This window comes from Trachemys scripta, chromosome 6, assembly GCF_013100865.1.
Source record: "Trachemys scripta elegans isolate TJP31775 chromosome 6, CAS_Tse_1.0, whole genome shotgun sequence".
NCBI lineage: Eukaryota > Metazoa > Chordata > Testudines > Emydidae > Trachemys > Trachemys scripta.
The window spans coordinates 4,015,478-4,039,990 of record NC_048303.1 but is presented as its reverse complement, the minus strand read 5'-3'; the positions used below and the strand labels follow the sequence as shown (position 1 = coordinate 4,039,990).

The window sequence follows — 24,513 nt, the reverse complement described above, 5'->3', positions numbered from 1 at the left end:
TGGCCCAATTACCATTTCAATTCTAAATTACACCAGAGGGTATTTTAGTTATTTACTAGAGTTCACGGGGAGGTAACATCAGGGTTCTGGCCCTTCTATGGCTTTCCAAAACGTCTCTGCATTGACATTTTTACATCCCAATGGATTCTTGCGATTAAGTGAAACACACTTTTAATAGAGCTGAGAGACCCATTTCTGAAGGGTGAGCTCTGTCCTTGGCCATCCCTGGAGCTGCTCCAGACACTCAGGTGTCAATTGCTAGAAATCAGATTCCCTGTTCATTGCTGGGGGGGGTTTCCCCCTCCTATTGCTAGTATAGGACCAAACCAATAAAATTAGAGATCTTCCACACCACACACATGACATAAACTCGCCACAGGGCCTGGCAAAGTTGTGGTGGACATTTACCAGCTACCCTGTGTTTTACCCTAGCAATGAAAAACAAAATGATATTTGAATCACTCATTTAAAACAAACCTTCTCCCATGGTGAGTTCAGGCACAGAATTTTTCAAGGCTGTCCCCTCCCCGCCTTATTAAAATCACTACAGCAATAATATGATCACTGTTGTGCACTTTAAGGCCTGATTTGACTCCCAGTTAAGCCAACAGACATCATGCCATTGATTTCAGTGAGCTTTGAATCAGGTCATCAGATGATGGCTGTAGAATTCTGTAAAATAAAATACCTTTTTTAAAAGGCCGGATTCTCCCCAAATGAAAGAGACTAGAATATTCCTGATTTTTAAGCACTGTCAAACAGAGTGGGCCAGATTGTTTTGTAGCCCATGCAAACCATGGGCTGTAAGTCAGCTAAAATTTAACTCAGGTTGCTGGAAAAAACTTTTTTTTTTTTTTCACCCATCTCCGAGGAAGCGCTCCACTCATGTTTAAACTTTGCATTCATTGTTGTCTGTGAACTACAATAAGTATGTGCTTTTCATGCTCTGTTTTCTCCTCTGTGCATCCTCCTTGCATGTTTCATAGCAGACTGTATGTTGGGGTGGGAGGAAGCAGGGGGGAAAAGCCTTTTTTTTCCCCCTTTTTCTTCAAATGTTTTGGAAATTAGCTTTTGGGAGTAAATTCTTGAAATGTCTGTAACATTCCAAACAGGGTTCCTATTATATGATGGAGGTTGCCTGCGCTAGTAGGGAACTAGACTCTATAACCAGGAGGTCCCGTCCATTTCTGTGGTCAAATCTAGGGATTTTAATTTCTTTTGGTTTGCCTTTAGAGCCTTTGTAATTGAGTATCCTCGTGATTTTTTTGTTTTTAATTTCCCCTTTTGAAAGTTTGGTGACACCATGCTTGTATGTGGTACCTTTCCTCTCTCAAGACTGCTCAACTTAATTATAGTGTGGTCATTGTTACATAGACATTCCACTGTGGTGACTTCTTGAACCAACTCCTGTGTGTTATTGAGAACTAAACTGAGGAGACTCTCTCCACCCGTGTGCACTAGAATTTGCTGGCCTGAATAGCAACCATTGAAGGTGTCAGTATATGTTGGGCCAGATCATCGACGAGTATAAATCAGCCCTTAATGGAGCTATGCTGTTTTACACCAACTGATGACCTGGCCCGGTGTATTTCTAAACCTTTCCTGTTGCATCATTTGACCAGTTTATATGCAGGTAGTTGAAGTCACACATGGTTATGCGTTAGTATACTTTGTTGCCTGTCTGATTTCTGTCGACATGCATGATACATCCTTTGGTGGACTGGAGACTGGTAATGTAACCCCACTGGCTTGTTTGTGCTTTATAAATTGGGCTTTGTGTTTAGATTCGATAGACAGACAGACAGATAGATCCCTGAACATAACACATTATTCTAAAGTTTAAAAAGTCCTTAGCACTACTGATACAGAGGCTGGGAGCATCTCCATGTGGAAGATTTCAGAGGGATTTTATCTCTTTCCTTTTATTAAAATAGCACCGTACACCTTTACAACATGTAGCTGTTGTAAACAATGTCCCTTTACTTTCCCCAATTAATTTGACTAGGAATAGGGGAGAAGTAAGGCCACTCGCCAAATAAGCTTGCCTGTCTTCTCTGGGGTCAATGTGAAGGAGAATGGGAGGGGGGATATTTATTTTGATTGCTTTGTTATACATTAGAATAAGTGCTATTTGCAGTGACAAAGGAGAAGACTAATCTGGTTGACTGTGCGTCTGTTAAGCACGTGAAAGACAGTGATGATGCATGTCCCTCTGCTGAACCCCGGGGTGAGCCAGGCATTTACTCTCCGTCTAAACAATCAGGAACAAAATGAGTTGTGCGCCTTTATTATTATTTTTACCTGAGGTAGCAGAAAGGAAGCAATAGCAACACCATGATGCCATCTCGAATGCGGGCAACAAAGCTGCCGCCAAACGAGCGCCAACCGAGTATGGTCACGACCAGAGGCAAGCCGTCCGTGTTTGTTTGTGTTGTGTTCCACAGAGTGGCAGGGATCCGTTCCCTATCAGAATAATCCAATTGACCAAAATGATTCATATTAGCGAGCCCATCTGTCTGAGGCCAGAGCAGAACCCCGGTGTTAGTTTAATAAATGACGTTCATTAAACGCAGCTGAAAATATAATCTGCAGAGACTGATGGGGTGAACAGAGCAAAGAATGAGCAAAAGGAGTTAGCAATTATCAGATGTCATTTGTTCTCCTGGTACAGTGGACTTGGGGCTTGTTTGCTGAAATCTTAATTTCATTTAGCTGAGGAGGAATCCATCAGAGAGGCACAGGCTGCCGCTCTGACTGCTGTTTCTCAGGCCCCAGTGGAGAACAGGGCATTTTTCTTTTTCCTAATTTCAGAAAGATGACCTCCAGGTTAGGATGGACAGAAGAGGGCTGTTTGAAGATGCAGGCTACATCTTCACTGCAGAGTTCTTAGCCAGGTTTTAGCCCAGACCCCCTCCCGTCCACACACAAAAACCTGTGACCTGAAATTAGAGACGCTTTAAACCCTGGCTACCTTATCAGGCTGGAGATATGGGTTAGAACCCAGGCTCTCTTTCACACAGGCAAGAGAACACAGGCTAAATCACTCAGTCTTCCAACGCCTTCCCACAGTTCCCCCCACTCGATGGACAAGTTCGCTCACAATTGAGAACATTGACTGGGAAAGAAGCCTAGAGCGTCTCAGCATGAAAAACTGTGGGATATGCCCCCAGACACACATGGAGGAGAGCAGAAATAGTGAGGACACCGTAATGCAGGCAGGGCTTTGCTGGAGGAACAGTCACTCCCGGGCTAGGCTACCCCTGGTGCCATACCCATGACTAACCATGCAGGGGAGACATATCCTCATGACTGTGAAATCCAGACAAAGATCCCAAGCTCTGGCTAGATGGATTAAATGAATAGTCTCTTTGCCACTAAAAATCTGCTTAGCAACGTTGCATGTGCTACAGCACAGATAGCAGGGCCAATGCATTATCCTGGAGACTCTAGTCCTCTCCTGCAGCTCAGCAACACAGTAACCGGCCTTCATGGGTAGATAGAACCTGATTCCTTGTCAATCATTTACATCAATGCAAAGTGGGTGTGAAAGGCTCCCATTCTGACTTGGTAGTGTTGCAGATGCACTTGCACTGGTCTAAACTCTGAGCAGGTACTGATTTTGCCCCAGATCCCCAAGTGGCCCCCTCAAGGATTGAACTCACAACCCTGGGTTTAGTAGGCCAATGCTCAAACCACTGAGCTATCTCTCCCCCCAAACAGACTGAGAGCCATTTCTCTAAGCAGGTGGAGGGATGGAGGCAGCTGAAACTGTTAGGCCGGCCCTGAAGGAGGGCGGTGCATAATGCACCGCAGAGGGACACCACAGGCACCACGCACCATTTCTAGCCCCACTGTTACAGCTATCTGTCCCCAGTACTATTACTTGTACAGCCCAAAACCTAGGGCCCAGGGGAGCAAACTGTACTACTGCTTCTGCTGGAAACATGCCTAATACCTAATTTCCAACTTGGCAAGTAACTTAACATTCTCGCCCATAACCTTTCTTTGAAATGGCGAAACTCAGTGCTCTTAGCGGAGACCAACGCCTCACCCATTCCTGGCCAGCAGGAGACGAGCTTTCCAGGAGGACGGATGGGCCACACTTGAGCATGCCCATAGCTATTTGAATGTTCTTCGGTGTGTTCTAGAGAAGTGCAGTGAAGGCTTTAATATGGGGAAGGAGGAGCCGATGACTGCCTTGTGGTAGGTCTAGTAATGGAGCTAATAAGCTTGTACGCCAGCAGTGAGGCGTTTTGTTCTGCAGCTTGTCCCTGTAACAGTAGCAGGAGAGCACTCCCGAATTCCCTAGGCATGACTGAGGAGCCTTGCGGGAGCAAGCCCTTTCCGAGACCGGTCAGTTCTGTGACACAGGCGGTTCCTGTCTGAGTGTAGATGAGATTCGTTGTGGTTACAAAGAAGTAAAACTGTACCTCTGTACATTTACTGTGGGACTTCATCCGCAGTAGCCGATAAGCTCACAGACCCATAGGGTGATTTCACTCTCTGGGAACTCCACTAGACAGTGAAAGTGCAGGAGAAACACACAACCACCAGCCTCGGGAAAACACATAGTCTGCAGCTCACAGGATAACTATAGAGTTAGGCCCAGATCCTCTTTAGGTGCCTAATGCCCATTGAAATCAATAGGTGTTAGGTGCCTACCTAGCTTTACGACCCTAGTTTCTTTCGGCCTCAAAATAGTAGCACCGTCATACCTCACAGGGGTGGTGTGAGGGCAAATACAGTAAAGATCATGAGGCTTTCAGAGAAGACGGTCATGGGGGCCAGATAAGTACCATAGATAGATGGATCAGTAAAGTTATTCATAGGTAAGTGTGTTTGGCATCAGGCCCTAATTCATGAGGATTTGTACAGAGCCATGGGATGGAAGGTGCTCCAGAAATATGAAGGATTCTTGTTATATTCTTCTCAAGCCCATGCTGGAGTTAAAGCCTCATGGGTGAACGACTGCGTTTCAGACACATCACAGGGTGGGGCTTTGGGATTTTGTTTTCTTGTGTTTTTAACCCCAAAATGAATACCGTTTAGCAATTAATAGGACTGTGAATGCTCATTGCGCCATCTCACGCGTTCATCCATTTGAAATATTTGGGGCACTAATTTTCACCTTCCTGCTCGTAGCTGGAGGTGCCTTCCAGTCTTAGAGCAATTACAACAAAGCAGGAAATATTTTTAGGTAATTGCACTGTGCCCCTTGAAGGTAAATTGAAGCTGCAGGCAGAAAAATAAAATATGAGACGCTGTAATGGGGTGTTGCAAGCAAGAGCATATTCCTGGCTCTGTGATGTTTTTGGGGGGGGGCTGCTCAGCTGACCAAACCTGGACAGCTCAAGTTTGGGTGCTCAGGAAATCCCCATGTCCTGGGAAAGATTCCCTCATGTCTCACAGACAAGAGAGTCTGTGCGTACTGGACTGGGCTGATAGGGCAGGTAACGAGGCATTACGTGTTCCGTTCCTAGCCCTGCCACTGGCCGATCTTGGCGAAGTCACTCAGATGACAGTCCAGTGTTCCCTGTTCAGAGAGTCCTGGATGAGTGAAGAGCAAAGTGTCACCCCCAAAGAAAGCAAGGCAGTTATTAATGGACCTGTTCCTGTTCCCTGACTCCAGCGCTAGCAGGACTGGGTCCATTTGTGCCCGGTTGAAGTCAATGGGAGTTTTGACATTCACATGGGAAGAGGATTGGTCCCATACCTGCTCCCATTGGAGTCAACGGAGTCCCTTTCCTCTGCACTCAACCCTACTGTCCCTCAGCCCCAGGGCAGAGGCCCTGTAAAGCCCCAAGTCTGCAAGGACAGCCCAAGCGAAAGGCCTTTGCGCATGGATACTGCATAGGAGAGCTTGGAGGAGAGGCGCAAGGTCGGGAGCAGGTTCAGGGCAGGAGCTGCAGACAAAGCTGCTGCTCCTCTTCGCTGTGGACTTGTACATCCAACGCCGGTGCATAGACCCACCAGCCACACCCATGACACGTCCACATGTCCCTTCCACTACCTCAGCAGTGTGAGCCACAGAGACCCCCCTCCCCTGCAAGCCTGGAGGATGGGGGTCCCCTTGTGTAAAGCACTTCCCCTCTCACACCTGGCAAGCTGCTTTGGGCCATCGTATTCCACGTAACTGAATGAGAGCCAGAGTGGCCCAGCTTGTCCATGGACCCAGGGCCGGCGCTTCCACTAGGCGGTCGCCTAGGGCGGCAGGATTTGGGGGGGGCGGCATTTTGCCGTCCTCGGCGGAAATTCGGCGGCGGGGGTCCTTCTGCTACGGGTCTTCGGTGGAAATTCGGTGGTGGGTCCTTCACTCGCTCCGGGACCCACCGCCGAAGTGCCCTGAAGACGCGGAGTGGAAGGACCCCCGCCGCCGAATGCTCAGAGGAGGAGCGCTGCCGCCTAGGGCGGCGAAAACCCTGGCGCCGCTCCTGCAGGGACCACACCTGTGGCCTAGCTGGGGTTCCTGTGGTCAGTGACCGGATCTGTATCAAGTGCCTTGAAATCCTCCGAGCGGTAAAGCTGGGGTGCGGCATCTCTGCCTCTCCTTTAGCAACGACACTAGAATATTAAAGCATCAGGATTTGCAGCATTTTGATGCATTCGTGTCCATCCCGAACAAACAGCTCGCGAGCAGGTGCTGAGACGCACACCCAGCTTCCCAATTAGAACTGCTTTTCAAGCGTGTGCCGCTTTTTAAAATTAAAATGTTGTCATGGTGCTTGGGAACAAATGAACTTCCCGATGCCACCTTGATCTAACACCCCGGCGTAATAAAGAACCCTTATTAGGTGTGCCAGAGCAGCTGCTACATTTCATCTCCTGCCTAGCACTCAGCAGCCGTGAAGGTTGCCCTGTGACCGAACTCTCTGTTTGCCGTGAGACGCAAAAGCAGGACCCTTTCTACCCGTCCCTGCCAGGCTACCCGGGTGGAAGTTCAAGATCTGGGGTACTTTGCAAAAAGAGGAGCTGTCCCAGCCCACATGACTAAGGCTGGGTGAGGCCAACTGCTGAGTGGTGCCTGCTTCCCGGTCCCTACAGTACCATTCACCTAGGCAGTCCATGCAGCCGCTGCACTTCCTTTTGCCTGTACGGTCACCGCTGACACGCTGGTGCATACAATCGCCACTGTCTCTGTGGGCCATGCGTAAGTAGCATCTGTGAGGCACTTGGGGAAACCATGAGTGAGGAAACATGCACTCCCTTCCACACCGACTGCTTTTACATGAGAAGGGGAATGCTGGCTGTGGGCCAGGATGTTGTTCCCACTGTTGGGCCATTCCACAGGGGAGTGACTGGGGTACATGGCACTCCTAAGTGCCTGCTTCCTCATCTGGAAAGCAGGGGTGGAAGTGCCCGCATCGGGCACGACACTCATGCATTGGACAGGCCTGCCAGGCCTGCATGGAGCTTAGCTGAGGTCTCTCAAGGCCAGCCTTCTCCAGCCTGTCCTGACTCTGGGTTCAGGAGGCCTCACTACTCCCCCTACTGGTGACAGGTTCAAGCCCTACCTCTCCATAGCCCTTCTTCCAAATGACTCCCCACACCAACAAAACAGCTGACCGTGACTCCCTCCCACACCAACAAAGCAGCCGATCATGATGTCCTCCCACACCAACAAAGCAGGTTGACCATCTTTAAATGTAACATAATTAACTAAAAAAAAAAAATGCCCATAACATCCCCACAAAGGATGTAGCGTTACTTGAGATCTATGGATGAAAGACGTTATAGATATTATTATTATTATTATCAGCAGCAGCTTTAATTTATTAATGGGGAAACTGAGGCAAAGAGGGCCACTGTCTTGCCCAAGGACACAGAGCACTAGTATTAGAACGCCAGAGGGCTGGGTTTTCATCACCTGACTTAGCGCACTAGATGTAGCATTAACTTTCATGGGTGGCTGTATCTGTGTAATTGTCTGTCTCTCTATGGCGCTGGCCAGGAAACAACATTTCAGCGCCACACAAGTTTCCAGTTTTTGGAAATTGTTTTCAGACAAGATGAAAATGTTCACAGCTCTGGCATCCCTCAATATGTTGTTCTGAAAACACGAAACGATGGTGTATCAAAGCAAAATATGCCCCCTGCCACAGCCAGGCTGGGCATTGGGACGCACACGCGTCCCCACCTCCTCGGCTGGTTTGTTTCCTGGGCTGGCCCAACCCCAAGGCAGCTCGCTTCCCAGCTTGCCCAACTCATAGAAGTCAGGGAGCCAAGGCACCAGCTCCCCAGGAGTCAGACAGCCTGGGAGCCCTGATGTCCCTGACACCAAAGCACCCTGCATGGAGGGCTGCCCTGGAAAGCCAGGGATCTCCAACAGCCTATCCAGCATGGCATCTTACCTGCGTTCCATGTGAAGTTCATCGAAGTCAGCAAATTCCAAAGAAAACAATGGTTCATTGGAATTTTTCTGACCATCTCTAATATATATGGTAGACTGTAGCCCTATGGGGGGAGGGTGTACATATATAATTTGCATACAGGTCTATAATATACATATGTACATATATAATTTGCATACAGGTCTATAAATTATATATGTATACACATCATCTTTATTGTAGCCTTGTCCTTAATTTGTTAAAAATGAATCTTATGTCAAAAACCCTATTGTGTTTTTAAATAAGAAAGCTCGCACACACGACCAGGTGAGGCGTTAACATCCACTGTTGTCTGCTGGAAATGGCCAGTCGCTCGGAAATGGTGACTCAGGACTTAACATTGGGCTTGGGACCCCTCTGCCACACTGGCCTACCCCCAATCAGACACGCCTGCTCTGGCCCACGCTGTGCAACACCAGCAATGGCCATTCAAGGGCTTGTGTCAAGCGTGTCACACCTCAGCTGCTTTGCCCTCCGTGGCGAGCCAGGGAGTAGAGTGCAGCTTGCCTGTTCAAGCCAAGGTTGGGGGATGGGTGACAATAGGGCCCCAGCACCAGACAGAAACGGCCTGGGAGACCATCCAGGAGAGCGAAATTGCTACAGGAAGTCAGAGAAAAGACAAAACAAGTGTAGCGCTAGGCCAGGAGAGTGCGAGAGCCTGGGGGGGGTGTAATAAAACAAATATTGACTGCCCCCGCAGGTACAACAGCTATAAAGAACCGTCACTCAGGAGAAAATGTAATTCTTCCCCCTCCCCCACTTGAACGTGCAACACACCAGAGATTGGGTTGTTGGTTTGTCTCCCCGCCATCCCCTGGACAATATTTTATAGCTGCAGCCTCGCAGGCAGGCAGTATTTGCATATATAATGTTTTCGTGTATAGAATGTACATCTCTCTCTCGCTCTGTCTCTCGTATACACACAGCCCTCATTTCCAAAACCTATGGGATTGCATTGCAGGCTCGGGACGCTATATGTCTGAATGGGGCTGTGTAGCTGGGTGTATGATGTTTAGCTGTGTGCGTACGGTGTGGTATAAAAGTTGTAGCAGCAGTGCTTGGGATGGACCCAGTGCTAATAGAGCAGCGCGGTGCCAGCCATGGGGTGTTGTCCGTTTGGTAGAGGAGATGCTAGCAGCTTGTGCGTCAGTTCAGGGACGGGACAGTGCGAAAGCAGCAGGTGGAGAGGTTTGTCTGAGGCGATGACCAAAGGGGAGACTGCTGGCCTCTCCGGCAGAGCAAAAGCGAGAGCTTGGGTGGGGGGGGGGGCAGGAGCAGACAAGAAAGGCAGGGCTGCGTTATGAAAAACACTGGAAGCACAAAGTAATGAAATGAGAAGAGCGAGGGAGGGGCCGGCGCAACCCTTTAGCTACACCAGCCCCAAGCAGGAATGGAGTCTGAGTTGCATAGCGTAAAGTCTGATCGTCCTTAGATGGTAAACACTGTGGGGGCAAAGACCGTGTCTCTCTCTCTGTTTGTACAGCGCCTAGCATAATAGGGCCCCCACCTCGGTCATAAATATTCAATAGTGACAAGAACGGTCCTCCTCCATTGAAGTCAGTGGGCGTTTTGCCCTTGACTCCGATGGGAGCAAGTCATAAACCTGGATTTAACAGCAGTCCATAGGAGATGGTGTAGTCCTAAGAGCGGGCATGGCGGAGGGGCCCTGGTTCTACATCCAGTCCGATAGGAGTCTGCCATGGCAAGAAAGCCACGTGCATTGTGTGGAGTAAAATGCTGGGAAGTGCTTGACCATCCCCGAGATTAAGAACTGCAGAGTGCTTTTGTGTTACTACTGGGTTGAAGGAATCTGCATAAAAAGCAAGGAAGGGGCAGGGAAGAGAGGGGGATGTTCAGACACAAGAGACTTCCTCCATCAACTTTAACATCCTGCAGTCTTTACTTGGGCAAAACTCCCACTGAGGCGAACGTAACACCCACCATGACTTCCCCTCACTATCAGGAACGACGAGTGCCGCCTCCGAGCCTCCTTCGGAGGTTGCACACTGAGCCCAGTGCATGCTGGGACAGGACTTGGGGCATTTCGTGTGGGCTGCGTGAGGACTCAGCCCAGGTGAAATTCTCCCAGCGCAGAGGGCATGCACCGTTTCAGTGGGAAACTGGACTTTTAAACCCCCTTTCTGCCCCCCCACCCTGCTGCCCCTGTGGTCTCCTGCAGAAACACCCACTCAGATCTCAAACCTACCCTAGCCATCACCTCTCTCTGGGCAGGGACCTGCCCTGCAATGGCAGTGCTGTGCCAGGGCCCATCCATCTCTCCCAAAGCAGAGCATATGTAGTCAAGGATATCAAGGAAACATGTAAAACAATAACAGGGTCTAAATGCTCCTTGAGCCCTCAGACCAGAAGTCGCCCATCATTCCTATGGGAACTCTGATAGGTTCTAGTCCTTCCAACCCTCCTGTAGGGTTGGGTCCCCCCAGGATCAAAGGTAAAGGCCATTTGTTGTATCAAAAGGAAGCTGTGGTAATGCCTTCATGGAGTAGAACTCAACCCCCTAACCCGCAACGCTACACAGAACATTCCCACATATAATACAACGTGGTCTCCAAAGATACCGCCTATAATTGGAATAGCTGTCACACCGTCTTGGGCTGGGCGTGAATTTCACCTAATAGTGCGGCCGTGGGTAATAAAGCATAGCCAGTGGCCACCCTCGAAAGTTTTCCAGTGGTGCCTTTAATGTGGTGTGTCCTCTCCCGCAGCAGAGTCCAGGCAACACCGGGGGGAAGCTGCCGTAACAAAGAGAGCTGGAAATGTTTTTAGGGTCACCGCTGTAATCATGCACATTCCAGCTGCGTCTCAGGGCCCTGATTAAAGACGTCCTCAGTAACTAGGGACTCAACAGTCGATGAGAATATTGCCAAAGGGCTGCTGTAAAAGACTTCACAGTAGAGGCTTGGCTGGTGTGAGATTACAGGGCATAGTTGGCCTTAGCCTGTTGCGTGGAGGCACACTCCGGCTCGGTGTTCTAGTGCTCAGAGACACGTTGCACCATCACTCCTTGTAGCCAGTCTCCAAGGACGCAAGGCGTGCGCTCCCTCTCACTTTGTAACTAAGTCTCACAAGTCCCAAAGGCCCCTTTCCGTATCAGGCTGTATCCCTGTCTTCATAACCCTAACATCTTTATTCATGAACGGGATGGCTTATCTCTGAGCCATACCCAACGCTTTTATCTGCTCCCAGAGAAGTGAACTGCTTATTAAATAGATTTGGTTGATTTTTATTTGAATGCATTTGTTTGTTTTTTTCAGTGAGCTTTAATCATGTATATATGTATAGGTGTGTGTGTATACATATATATGTATAGGTGTGTGTATACATATGTGTATATATATATGTATATATTTGTTGTCACATTCACAATGTCTGAAATTTTAGTCTAAAGGCAGAGGTACTGTGCTTGCCATTCCAAAATTGACACACAGTTGCTGCCTATTCCGTGCATTAGGGGAGTTTGGTGAAGTCATGTCGGGCCCCGGTTATTAGAGAGACAATATGGGAGAGGTACTAGCTTTGATTGGCTCAACTTCTGTTGGTGAACGAGACAAGCTTTTGAGCATACACAGAGCTTGTCTTCAGGTCTGACACTCCGAGTACCTTTCCCAGACCTGAAGAAGCACCCTGTCTAAGCTCAAAAGCATGGCTCTTTCACCAACAGAAACTGAGCCGATAAAAGATATTACCTCACCCACCAGGTCTCGCTGTGTATTAGGGGAAACTTCTCAGCTAACATGCTGGACTAAAGTGTAACTTCCAGAGTAGACCTGCAAAGAGGGCAGGCCAATCCCAGGAGTTGACCTGCTTCTCAGAGTCCCAATCCAGCCCCTGCTACTGCACATGGGAAGTGCGTTGGGTCAGCCTTTCCCCTCGGCTCCAGCTTAGCCACGCTGTCCAGCATGTTTGGTGGGCGAAAGGAGATGTAAGGGTATGTCTTCACTACCCGCCGGATCGGCAAGCAGCGATCGCTCCAGCGGGGATCGATTTATCGTGTCTAGTCTAGACGCGATAAATCGACCCCTGAGCGCTCTCCCGTCGACTCCTGTACTCCAGCGCTGCGAGAGTTGCAGGCGGAGTCGACAGGGGAGCGACAGCAGTTGACTCACCGCGGTGAAGACACCAGGGTAAGTCGAGCTAAGTACGTCGACTTCAGCTACATTATTCACGTAGCTGAAGTTGCGTAACTTAGATCGATCCTCCCCTCCCTCCCCCCCACAGTGTAGACCAGGGCTAAGACTCAGTTCAGCACTCCTGACCCTGCAGTACCTGCTCTCCCCTACTGGTGTTACTCACAATACAGGTGCAAGCCCTACGAGATACGGTGATTCCTTACAGCTTTTTATTCTGCTGCACGTCTATCAGAATTCACAAGCTGGCCCGGTGTGACTAGAGCTGACTTTTGATAGTGACTGTGGAGCGTGAGATCCAGCAGCCATACTACAATCCTCTTAGGGTGAGGTCTCATGCACCAGCACTAACGGAAGGTTTATTATAGTGCTACACTCTCTTTCTGTAGCAGAAACGGAGCTGACCCACAATCCTGTCTGGGTGCATACATTCACCTCTGTACCAGGCATCATCCAAACACAAATTCAGATTCAAATTTTGAACGTGCAAGATCCAGGGGTTTTGGTCGGCCGATGGTAGTGACACAGACTAGGTAAATCCAGTGTAACAGCAGCAATGGATGCAGTGACTCCAGATTTACCCTGCTGTAAAAGAGAGCAGAGTCTGGCTGCTGGAGCCAAATCCAGAGTTCAGATCCTAGGTTTTGTTCAGGGCCATCTCTATTCTGGATAACACAAACCCTTCCCCTTGCCAGCGCACACAGTTTGGCTTTGAAGAAAAGCCAATGGAAAAAAGCCTCTCTGGCCCGCTTGCATGACTTCAGAACTAGAGTCTAAGATAATGTCCTTGTGACAAACCAATGTGCAGTAAAGTTTCAATGATGTGCAGTGACTTTTCAGGACGAGGCATACTGGTGAGAAATCAACCCGCCTATGGGATGGGAAGCAAACACGTGAAGTACAGTAGTTCTAGCTGTTGGCTGAGCCCTCTACTTTGTGTTTCATTGTGTGCAGTGACTTTTAGGGACTTGATCCTTGCAGTGCTCATTCAGGCAAAACTCCCAGAGCAAGTTAAAGGCAGTTTTGCCTGGTAAGGACTGCAGGGTCAGGAGGATATGGGCAGTCCAAGGGCATTTTGCCTGAGGGAGGATGTGGGATCAGGCCTGTAGGTGGAATTGTGGGGGTTTTAGGCCATATCAAAACAACAGGGAAGTAAATTCACATACCACACCAGCTGTGCTGCTGTTCTGAGCTTCTCATCCTACGACCCCTTAAAGGGACAGACACTAGTTACTTTTTCTCAATAACCAAAGCAGTCTCTCTTCTTTTACTCCACCACCCCTTTAGCTTTTCAGATGCAAACAGAGCAGTTGAGAACCTGATCCGGAGCCCATCTAAGTCAACAGAAAGGCTCCAATGGGCTTTGAATCAACCCCTTACTGAAGAGCCACTTCCCAGGAGTTTGGGGGGAGGGGTGGCACGGGGAAAGAACAAAACCACTGCGGTTGGCAGCAAATGTATTTTCCAGACGCAAACCGATCTGTGTGTGCTCTCATCCATTCAGTGCATGCTCTCCTCAGCAGCCACTGCATAACGTTTTGTTACTGTTCACTGTTGTTCATGTGTCCACATAAACTGTGTGTAATATGTCTTTGTCCCCTGCTAGGCCTCCTCCATGATTTTTTTTTCCTCTTTCTTTTGTTTCATTTTCCTTCTTCTTTCGTTTTTATCGTTTAATTGCAAGTATTTTCACTAGAGCTTTTTGACTGATGCTGTTTGGTACTATTTTTTTTTATTATTATTACTATTATTATTTTTATATATATCTTCTTCCCCCACCTTTCCCTTTTTCCACACTATATATAAATATATATATATATATAAAAAAAATCTTTTCTTCTTTTGTCATTCAATCAAATTCCAACAAAACCAACCAAGAGCCAGTCAAATCCACCACAGTCTCGAGCTGAGCTAGGAAAAAAGTTCACGTAATGACATGAAAGTGGAGAATACAGTCCCCCAGTCCGTAAGTTCAAATCAACTCGAAGTTGAAAGTGTGACATGATGGCGTCATGTAACAAGCTAAGAATTGGTTGCATGACATGCCGTCAAGTTTCGTGCAGGTGCCGTGATTGAAGCATTTTTCTTGGATGTTGTATCAGTTGATGATTGGCCAGTCATGATCACATGTGCCTTTTTTGACTTTGTGCTGCCACAATTTTTTGCTGTGCTCATTTTCGTTTTGTTTGGTGCTTGCAGTGGTTTCTTTATTTGTCGTTTAATTTCTCGTCAGCGTTTTATGCTTCTTTAGATGTCACATAGAAGGAAAAAAAAAGATGGATTCCTAATTCTTTAGAAAATGGGATTGTTATAACTGTACAAATATTTTACAAAAAAAAAAATGAAAAAAGAAAATGCGTGGTTGATTTTTTTGCACTTGAAAAATATTGTGATTTTATTTATTTTTTTCCGGAGAATTGGGGGCCTTTTTCAATTGACGCTTTTTTTTTCCCTTAGGATATTTCAAATCACTCTCCAAAATTAAAAAAAAAATGTAATAATAGTAACAGTAGTTTAAAAACTATAGCTATCCAAACAAAAAGCAACCTAGAGAAAAGCCTGCGGCCTCTTGTGTGCCTTTTCAAGAATTCCTAATTGTAAGGTTCCACATTACAGCCACTCCTGACAAATTATTTGTTTGGGGTAAGGGAGGGATTGTTTTGAGGGGAAAAAAATAATCCGGATCAAAAAGCAAAATGCATCTTTTTGTTTACAACTGAAAAAGGGTCCTTGACGAGTGTTTTTTTATTTTTTTATTCTATTATTCTTATTATTTTTGGTGTTGTAATTGTTTAGACTGCTGTGTACGGTTTGCTGTTTGTTGAACCAACAGTGTGAAAACCTGCCAGCATGGATTGATATTCCGCATGACACTTTTCCACCAGAGTGGACCTTTTGCAGTTTCTAAGTTTCTTGATGTAATAAATCACCGAGTGTATAAGAAGAACCTGCTTGCTAGAAAGAGATAAGAGCTAATCCGTAATGATTAAGCATCCTACTTAAATGTCAAGTCTAGTCGGATCATGATTAAATTTTTTTAAATAACTTTTTTATTTAAGAAATGTTAGCTTTACTATTTTTTTCAAAAAGTTCATTCCAACTGATTTTTTTTTTTCTTTTACCTCCCATGAATTGCCTGTTCAAAGTGTTACTTTCTGACATTCACAAAGGAATATACATTAATGACAGCTATTTCTCCATGGAAAGTCCATATATCATCATATACAGCACACGGTTAAAATTTAGAGCAATTTTTCCTAGAGGCTTCACACGCTAGAAAGTCCAGCCAAGCAAGATTGTGATCTGGCTTTTTCTTTTAAGTGCCACTTTACAAAGTATATATCTGTACATATATAAAGATGTGAGTATATATATTTATATGGATATATATCACTATTATTAAAAATGCAGACGGAGCAATTGTAATTTTCTTTATCATGATCTTGACTCCCTTGCTCACTTTGGGTCTGAGCCAATTCCCAGTGAAGTCCGTGAGAATTTTTGCATTGACTTTAGTGGGAGCACACCTCAAAAACAAACTCCAGAGCAAGAACTCAGTTCTGTTTCCATTGAATCTGAGACCAAAACACATTCACTTTCAACGGGAGCAGGATTAGGCCCAAAAGAACAGGCTTTTTTTTTTTTTTTTTTTTTTTAAAGGCCTTTTTTTATTCATTTACTTTGCCTTTTTAGTTTAATTTGCAATGATCTTCTTCATTTTTTTAGGGCAGCAGCTGAATGGGCCACATTTAGAAAAATATATATATATATATATTTTAAAAAAACAGGAACTGTTGGATTACACCTTTAACATATCAGCAAATATCAATCAAGCTGAAGACTTCAGACTTATTCTCTCTTTGATTGTTTAGACTGTAACATTTCTTCAAGAAAAGTATCACGTCTGCTGACTTCGAAGGACACGGGCTGGAAACAAACAAAAATTAATAAATAAATCAGAACAGGAACAAGATCAACCAGGATTTCTGAAGAGACATTGATATCACCACAGCGGCTTTTCTCCAAACAGGAAATGCAAACCTGGATACGGACAAAGGAGTGCCTGTTTGCCACCAAGGATGCGGCTACCATGTTGACCCCATGGTAATGGTCACTGAGCATCTTTATCTGTCATTCCTTAGCTATATAGGGACCAAAGGACAAAACTTTTTATCGCAGACTTGTAGCTGTATGTAAAATATGGAAGTTCTTTGCTTTTCTCTGAGCTGTTCCTAAAACAGTTTTTGAGAGCAATTATATGAAATATGTAAAAATTAAAAAAAAATGCTTAAATGCTTTTAAAATGGCAAGATAATAGTTCTTTGATACTTTGGGAGGTTCTTTGGTTATACATTAATTAGAGTCTATGAAACTTTCATATGGTTTTCTGTATAATACGTAAGGATCGCGCTGCTCAAAGCAGGTAAGATGATGTCTGTGAAAAGCAAAAAAAAAAAAAAGTAAAGTAAATAAATAAAAAGGCATAGCAAAGAGAAAAGAAAGATGGTTGATAGTAAAAAACAAAAACTGTTTGTAAATGCTTCTAACTCTCCCCGTTTAAAATCCTAATAGTTGTACAGAATTTAAAAAAAAGAAAAAAACTTTAAAATACCTATATAATAGAAGAAAAATTAGACAACAAAAAGCAAAAAAAAAAAAAATACTACATAGAAGTTAGCGTTAATGCTAAAAACAAAGATGTTGTAGAATTGTAATTTTTGTAGAGTTTAGACTGAGCATAAATTCCTACTCTCTGCCAATTGCTGTTGGATGCTGTTATTTATCGAGGAGAAAAAGAAGAGACATGCTATTTCGGCAGCTTTTTTAACTGCAAGCATTCCAGCTATTAACAAAAATAAACAAACGAAACTCGATTCTTGTAGACAATGCAAACGGGAAACAAAACAGCTGTCTTTTTATCCGATGTAGTTCTAACTTGAACAACAAAACACAGCTATACGCTTCATGTCTTCATGATCTGCTGTCCGCAAATTCCCATCATCCTATGCTTCATAGCTTCCATATTTGCTCTAGAAACCTTCAGAGCAAGGGGTTAGCCTAGAACCTTAATCTTAAAAAATAAAAATAATACAAAAAAAAAAAAAAAATAAAAAATAACATAAAAAAAACAATCTCTTTGAAGAATTTCTGAAACTGTTTACAAGGAATTTTGAAAAACAGGGGGATGTTTAAAAAAAAAGATGCTGGCTCTGTTTTTCTGTAAATAAATTTGCATATTTTGTAGGACTTTTAATTGTAATGATAGAGAAAAAAACAAGGAAAACTATTTAATGAAAGCACGATATTTATCTTTGGTAAATGACTTTAGAGCAGTTAAAAAATAAGACATTGCTTTAAAAAACTGAATCAGAAAAAACAATGAATTATTTAAGAACACATATATTTTAAAGTATATCATATTTATTATAATTTATTTCTACTGTATTCAGACTTGATTTGCATCATTCTCGCTCGTTTTAGTTGAACTAAGAAGAGTGTGATGATTATTTCTGATTCTTCATTTGAATCTTAGTTTGTTTTAATTGGTTTTGGGTTGGTTTTGGTTTGTTTTTTAAATAACAATGTTATTGTTATCTTGGCCTTTTTTTAACACCTTATTGGGTCTGATCTTACTGCCCTTACTCTGGCAAAACTCCCATTGGGTGACAGCGGGTGTTTTATCTGAGTAAGGACAACAGAAACGAGCCCACAGCCAGGACGTACAGATGTGTAATGCAGCTGCAGTTCCATACAACTGCTCTTTCACTCTCAATTCCCTAAAACTCCTTGTAATCTTCTGTAATTATTGAATGACGCTTTCCAGCTTAGCCCTAAATAAAGCACAGTTTAAAAAAAAAAAAAGCCATGTTCTTTACTTCTTGATGGCTTTCCTTAATGTGTTTGCTTTGAGAACAAAATGAATCTATTTCGACTTTTTCATTAATATACATTGTTTGAGTATCAGAACAAATCCCTTTGTTAGATAAAACATATCTCATTGGATTGAATTAACGACATGGTTTCATTTAATGTCTGCTTGATATTCCACGGTGGTTTACCTTAAACCTGGTAGGTTAGAACATCAAATAATGGTACATACAAATTAGAGGCAACGCCGTTCCTATTTGAAGCCTGTTGTTTGATTCACACTTATGGTTTTTTCATGCTGATGAGTACAAGGGCTAAAGCTCAGGACTTTGCTCCTTTTGCTGCCGTGGGATAACGGTGTGAAACTTACCAGGCTCTGGGAATGAGACTCAGTTTTTCTCAGAGCAGCCCTCACGTCTCTGCTTTTGAATGCTAGTTGCAGACCAGCTGGCCTGAGCACACGGCAGAGACTCGGAAAATCTGCATTCTTTTCCTGGCTCTCCCAGCGGCCTGTGGACTTGGACAAGGTGCACCCCGATGGCTCCATTTATAAATGGGACTCGTGCGGCTTACCCAGGCTTTGTGCTCTATAGAGGCAGTGAGAGGGTGTAAGTGGAAAGTGTTGTTTTTCGCCACTAATAGCTATTGATGGGTGCAGTTATTTACAGGAAAGAAACAAATGAAACTGGAGGGACTTGAGAGATCTATTCAGGGATGTGGAAAGTGTTGGTTATTTTCTCCTCAGATGAAGATGAATGCACAGCGCATTAGAACAGACATAGGCTCCAGATCTGCCTCCTGGTGCACTGGCGCAAAACCAGTTCAGGTGGGAAGTACGTGGGTGGGACTCAGTCTCTAGTGAGACAGTGGCTGCATTAGAGAGCCCAGCAGTGCAACCGGCAGGCTTGACAGAGAGAGAGGGGGGGGGGGGGGGATAAGTGCTGCACACAAGGGGGTATAAGTCCTTATGTGATGGCCCCCAGAGCCACGGCTCTGCAACTCAGGCTGTAACAATTCATATCCTCTGTGGCTCAGCTCAGAGGGGGACCTGTAAGACACATTCACCAGTAGGTGACACTTGCTTGTGAGCGGCCCTAGTGCAGGACACTCAAGGAAGGGCCCCTTGGCAACCAGCTTCTTCTTCCTCTTCCTGCTTAAAGGCCTGCACCCAGTTGTCTTCACTGCTGCACAGCTGTGAGGATGCAGATGGTAAATGGAAGCCGGTTCCTATCCATAAGCAGCGGCGCGCCGCCTCACCTGCAGACAGTGACCAGTCTGCGAATGGAAGCGGGGAATCGCACAGACTCTGAAAAATGCTATTAACAAATGTGGGGAAACTTTAGTTCAGCTGGTGAGACCTGGAACAACAAAGGAGGCGCTACAGGTCATTGCCCCTCTTCCATCCCGCTTTCCCTGGGGTGGGATAGCTCAGTGGTTTGACCATTGGCCTGATAAACCCAGAGTTGTGAGTTCAATCCTTGAGGGGGCCATTTAGGGATCTGGGGCAAAAATCTGTCTGGGGATTGGTCCTGCTTTGAGCAGGGGGTTGGACTGGGTGACCTCCTGAGGTTCCTTCCAACCCTGATATTCTATGATCTTTCCAGTGCTATGGATTGCCTCTGCCCCCAACCCCACCCCTTTGACTTCCCAGTCTCCTACTCCCTCTTACCCGCACAGTCCCCCCCGCCCCCTCGTGTTACTTGGACCCCCTTGGGGGCTGTATGTAATGTAATTAAAAGAGAATAACGGCTCCATCCAAGTCAGTCAGTCTCTCTATCCCAGAGTGTCTTATCCAGGATTGGACATATTACGGCCCACAGGCTGGATCCAGCCTGCCAGCCATTTTAATCCGGCCCTTGAGCTCCCACTGGGAAGCGGGGTCTGGGGCTTGCCCCGCTCCAGCTGGGGAGCAGGGTTGGGGGCCGCTTCATGTGGTTCCCAGAAGAGCGGAATGGCCCCGCTCCAGCTCCTACACATAGGGGCAGGAAGGGGGCTCTGCTCTGCACACTGCCCCTGCCCCAAGCGCTGCCCCCGCAGCTCCCATTGGCTGGGAACCACCGCCAATGGGAGCTGCAGAGGCGGTGCCTGCGGATGGGGCAGCGTGCAGAGCCACCTGGCCGCACCGCTGCATAGGAGCCCAAGAAGGGACATGCCGCTGCTTCTGGGAGCCGCTTGAGGTAAGCGCCACCCAGAGCCTGCACCCCCAAGCCTCTCCCCCGCCCCAGCCCTGATCCCCCTCCTGCCCTCTGAACCCCTCAGTCCCAGCCCAGAGCACCCTCCTACACCCCAAACTACTCATTCCCAGCCCCACCCCAGAGCCCGCACCCCCAGCCAGAGCCCTCACCCCACACACACACACACCCCACTCCCCCTTCCACACCCTGAACTCCTCATTTCTGGCCCCTCCCTGGAGCCTGCACCCCCAACCAGAGCCCTCACCCCCTCCCACACGCCAACCTCAATTTTGTGAGCATTCATGGCCCGGCCTACAATTTCTATTCCCCGATGTGGACCTCAGGCCAAAACGTTTGTCCACCCCTGGTCTAACCCACAACAAGAATTGGCCTTTGGGACAAAGTGAGTAAATTCATTGTCATTTGCGCGTGAAACTGACCTCTGATACCTGTGTCCTGTCTGAGGCATACCGCAAAGAGCAGGAGGAAGATCGATGACGTCTAGAGATGGAGAAGTTGGGCAATGGACAAGAGCCATAAAACAATACCAAGACCACTCACTTTGACGGCCCAGACTGAAACTCTGAAAGACACTTGACAGAGATGTAGCTGAGACGATGACTGTGTTAATGGAATCATGTCTAGAATTGTCATAAAGGAAGGGCTTCTTTGGGGAGAGAAACAAGGGGGGAGTAAGGAGGACACAGCAAGACCGGCTGAGACTGACCAGGAGAGACCTTTACATTTTTGCAGGGCAGGTGAGTTGGTGCCATTCTTGTCCTAAAATTGAAGAGAACACGGCCCATCTGAGATAGCGTGGAGGGAAGCGGCCCATCTGAGATAGCGTGGAGGGAAGCCCCAACATAGATACATGTTTCTTTGGTTAATCGCTTTTTTTCCCCGCTATGCTTTCTAAATCTACTAAATAAAACTTGTTGTCAAACTATAACTGCTCGTTGCTTAGAGAATCGACACAGGCACCATCAGAAAGGGTCCTGTACGTGAAAAGGAGTCGTGCACTTAAGGCAGCATAATCTGGTCTCAGTCTAAGAGCAGGAGAATCGCAGGACTCCACTGCAGTGAAAGGTGAGTGGCAAAGGGTCCCTGTACCATGGATCTGAGCGACCAAAAGTGAAGACAGAGGAACATCTTAGAAGATCAGGGTTGGAAGGGACCTCAGGAGGTATCTAGTCCAACCCCCTGCTCAAAGCAGGACCAATCCCCAGATAGATTTTTGTCCCAGATCCCTAAATGCCCCCCTCAAGGATTGAACTCACAAGCCTGGGTTTATCAGGCCAATAGCTCAAACCACTGATCTACCCCCCAAATCTTACATCTTGACGGAAAGGGTGTCACACACTTCAAACATTCACATGAATAAAGCAACAGAGAGCATACCACTAGCCTAGAGGGTCCAAACTTGTGTTCTGCGGAGAGCTGGCTGGCCATATGGTGCTAGCTCCTGCTCCTTGGGTGCAGCTGATAAATCACATTGAAAGAAGCTAAGAATGCCCTAACCACATTCCGAATGTTACTCGTCCAAGTAAGCAATTGCTAGAGTTGCTATCTGCTTGCAAATGGAAGGGGAAGTGATCCTGGCCAGAGAGGTGTCCATGAGACGATCTGTCTCTTAAGATGTGGTCTGTGCTATGAACAAGCCTAAGCGCTGGTACCTCACATTGTGAGACTGCATCATCGCGCTGGAGCTCTGTAGGCAGGCAGAATGGAATTCCCCCCAAGTTGGAATTTGGTAAGGACGGCAAAAATTCCCACAGGACGTTTAATAACCACTGCAACTCCTGACAGCACAGGCTGGCTACATAGTGGGTCAGAGGGAAGAATGGCACTTACTCATCCATCACCTCTAACATCACTGCCTCTCCCACCTGAATCCCATCACAAGTCTCCCAACCCTGCTCAGCACGAGAGATGACAAGATCACAGATTAAGGTGCTATTGTACCGGTAGCTTTGGCACTGAATTGCTTTTCTGGCCATCCTGGCTAACAGCAACTCCAAATCCAGGTTACCCTTTTCATAGTGGCTTCCTATTATTGGCCATCCTTAAGCGTTTGCAAATCAGAAAACAAATTCAGCTGACAGGGACCAAAACAAGAAAGCATGAGCATAAAATAGCTGGCAACACGCCAGTGAATCACAGAACACGCTCCTGGGTTTGAAAGGATTGTCAGGAAGCACCTTGTATCTAGTTCCTCCTAATGGCTCTTAAAGAAAAGGTCACCTGTATCCAATTATAACAAAGGGACACTACAGGGAGCCAATGAGCATGGTGGCATTGGGGCACCATCTGATCATAAAGTGTTACCATTAACAACAAGCTAGTGGTGGTTTTTTTTTTCCCAAATCAAGACCTTGGGAGCCACCAACATCTGAGGAGTAAAATTGTTACTGTGTCACCCCACTGACCGTGTAGACGGTCACTATGAGATGAGCCAAACTCAGCCCCAGTGCAACTCCATGTTGCAACCCTTGGGGTCTATATTCCCATTTCTCCTGGCAGTCGGGACAGGATTGCCTCTATTGGCCAAACAGTCAAAGGGAGCTCCTGGGTGCCGAGTAGAGCTCTGCAAATGATGGATTTTTCAGTGTACTGACAAATCCCAAAAACTGGTGGGGTGTGGGGCGGGGAAGGGAATTGCTTCAAATCAAATCAAAACCTTTTTTTTTTAATTTGCATCAAAACAAATTATCTGAGGGTCAAACAAAATGTTTCATTTCAATTTAGACCATTTTTAAATGCTTGAGGATTTTTTTTAAAATAAAATTAAAGGAAATTTTGAAACAAAAAAGTCATTTTGAATGGAAAAATTGAAACTTTTCATTCAGAAAATGTGAAAATGAAAAGTTTCAATTTTTTTGAATTTTTTTTAGTTTTTTATTCTTTATATATTTAAACAATTCAGCAAACTGAGACAAATTCACAAAAATGTTTTGATGTTCCCAAATTTGCACTTTTCACCCAAAAATATTTCATATGAAGAATTTCTAGCGCTGCACACTTCTGAAAATCAGGGTAAATATGAATTTAAGAGGCTAATTTGGGTACTTTTTCATCTCGTTTCATATTGATAGTGTTCAGATAGAATCTACGTCACCCAGAAGGTCACCTTGTTCTGCATTCTCTCCTGTGAAAGCCAAGCTACGTGCAGGATTATACTGTTCCTGGAGAAAAGGCCCAAAGACTCAGAGAGGGTCAGGTTGTAGAATCACCTGTCCATATTGGATTGCATTTGCGGAAATGATATTGGGACACAAAGCCTTTCCCCAATAGGTCACAGTTTTGCTTCTAACCCAAGTTGGTGGTGATGAAGTTGTCATCTGATTGCACTTAGGTAAACTGCTGTACATGCAATCATTTGATGGTCTCACTACAGAGGGATCCCTATAACAAATGGATGAGTCCATTTGGCCCCCTTGTTGACACTGTCAACAGAGACACTGAGGAATGAGTGAGACCTTGAGAGAGCTTCCCAACTCCCAGAGATAATCATCAGGGATGGATTATATTGGTTTGGGAATACAAGGCAACATTACATAGCCACCGCTGGGCCTATTCCCTGGCTATATAGAAGACCATAGATTCATTGAAACTAGACTGGCGGGCTCTCAATCTGGCCACTTTCACTAGTACGACACTGCACTCTAAAAAAGGAAAGGAGGGATCATGATCGATAAGGCAAAATTTGCCTAAAAGACAGACGAGCCGTGGTTGGTATGTGTCACGAGAATTCCTGCTGATGAGAACGGAAATCATTCCAAACAAGGACTTCAAGAACATTATGTGTGCAAGTGCATGACTAAATTGTACAGCGCGTCAGAGTGATTGATGTGCAGACCAAGTAAGTGTGAAGATGGAATGGATAGCTGTGTATGCAAAACAGGCAACCAAGCTCATAAGTGACCTCAATTGGCCGTT

The 24,513-nt window shown here is 45.9% G+C and overlaps 1 protein-coding gene and 1 long non-coding RNA gene across 12 annotated transcripts in view; one reads left to right on the top strand and one right to left on the bottom strand.

The window, feature by feature from the left end:
* Nucleotides 1-18,397, top strand: part of CELF4 (CUGBP Elav-like family member 4) — an 862,174-nt gene extending 843,777 nt beyond the window's left edge. For 9 of the 11 annotated variants that reach the window (XM_034774822.1, XM_034774817.1, XM_034774821.1 and 6 more), the window contains exon 13: nucleotides 16,262-18,397. The gene's annotated coding sequence lies outside the window, so the exon portion shown is untranslated. Of the gene's footprint in view, nucleotides 1-14,413; nucleotides 14,502-16,261 lie in introns of all 11 variants that reach the window. The other 2 variants (XR_004646302.1, XM_034774813.1) reach the window with 2 other exon arrangements.
* Nucleotides 18,398-18,816: 419 nt separating this feature from the next.
* On the bottom strand, nucleotides 18,817-21,371 carry LOC117879570. The gene is made up of 3 exons (XR_004646310.1): nucleotides 21,018-21,371; nucleotides 19,469-19,719; nucleotides 18,817-18,990 (listed from the first exon to the last, which is right to left on the bottom strand). It is a non-coding gene; the product is annotated as an uncharacterized LOC117879570 (long non-coding RNA).
* Between the last annotated feature and the right edge of the window lie 3,142 nt (nucleotides 21,372-24,513).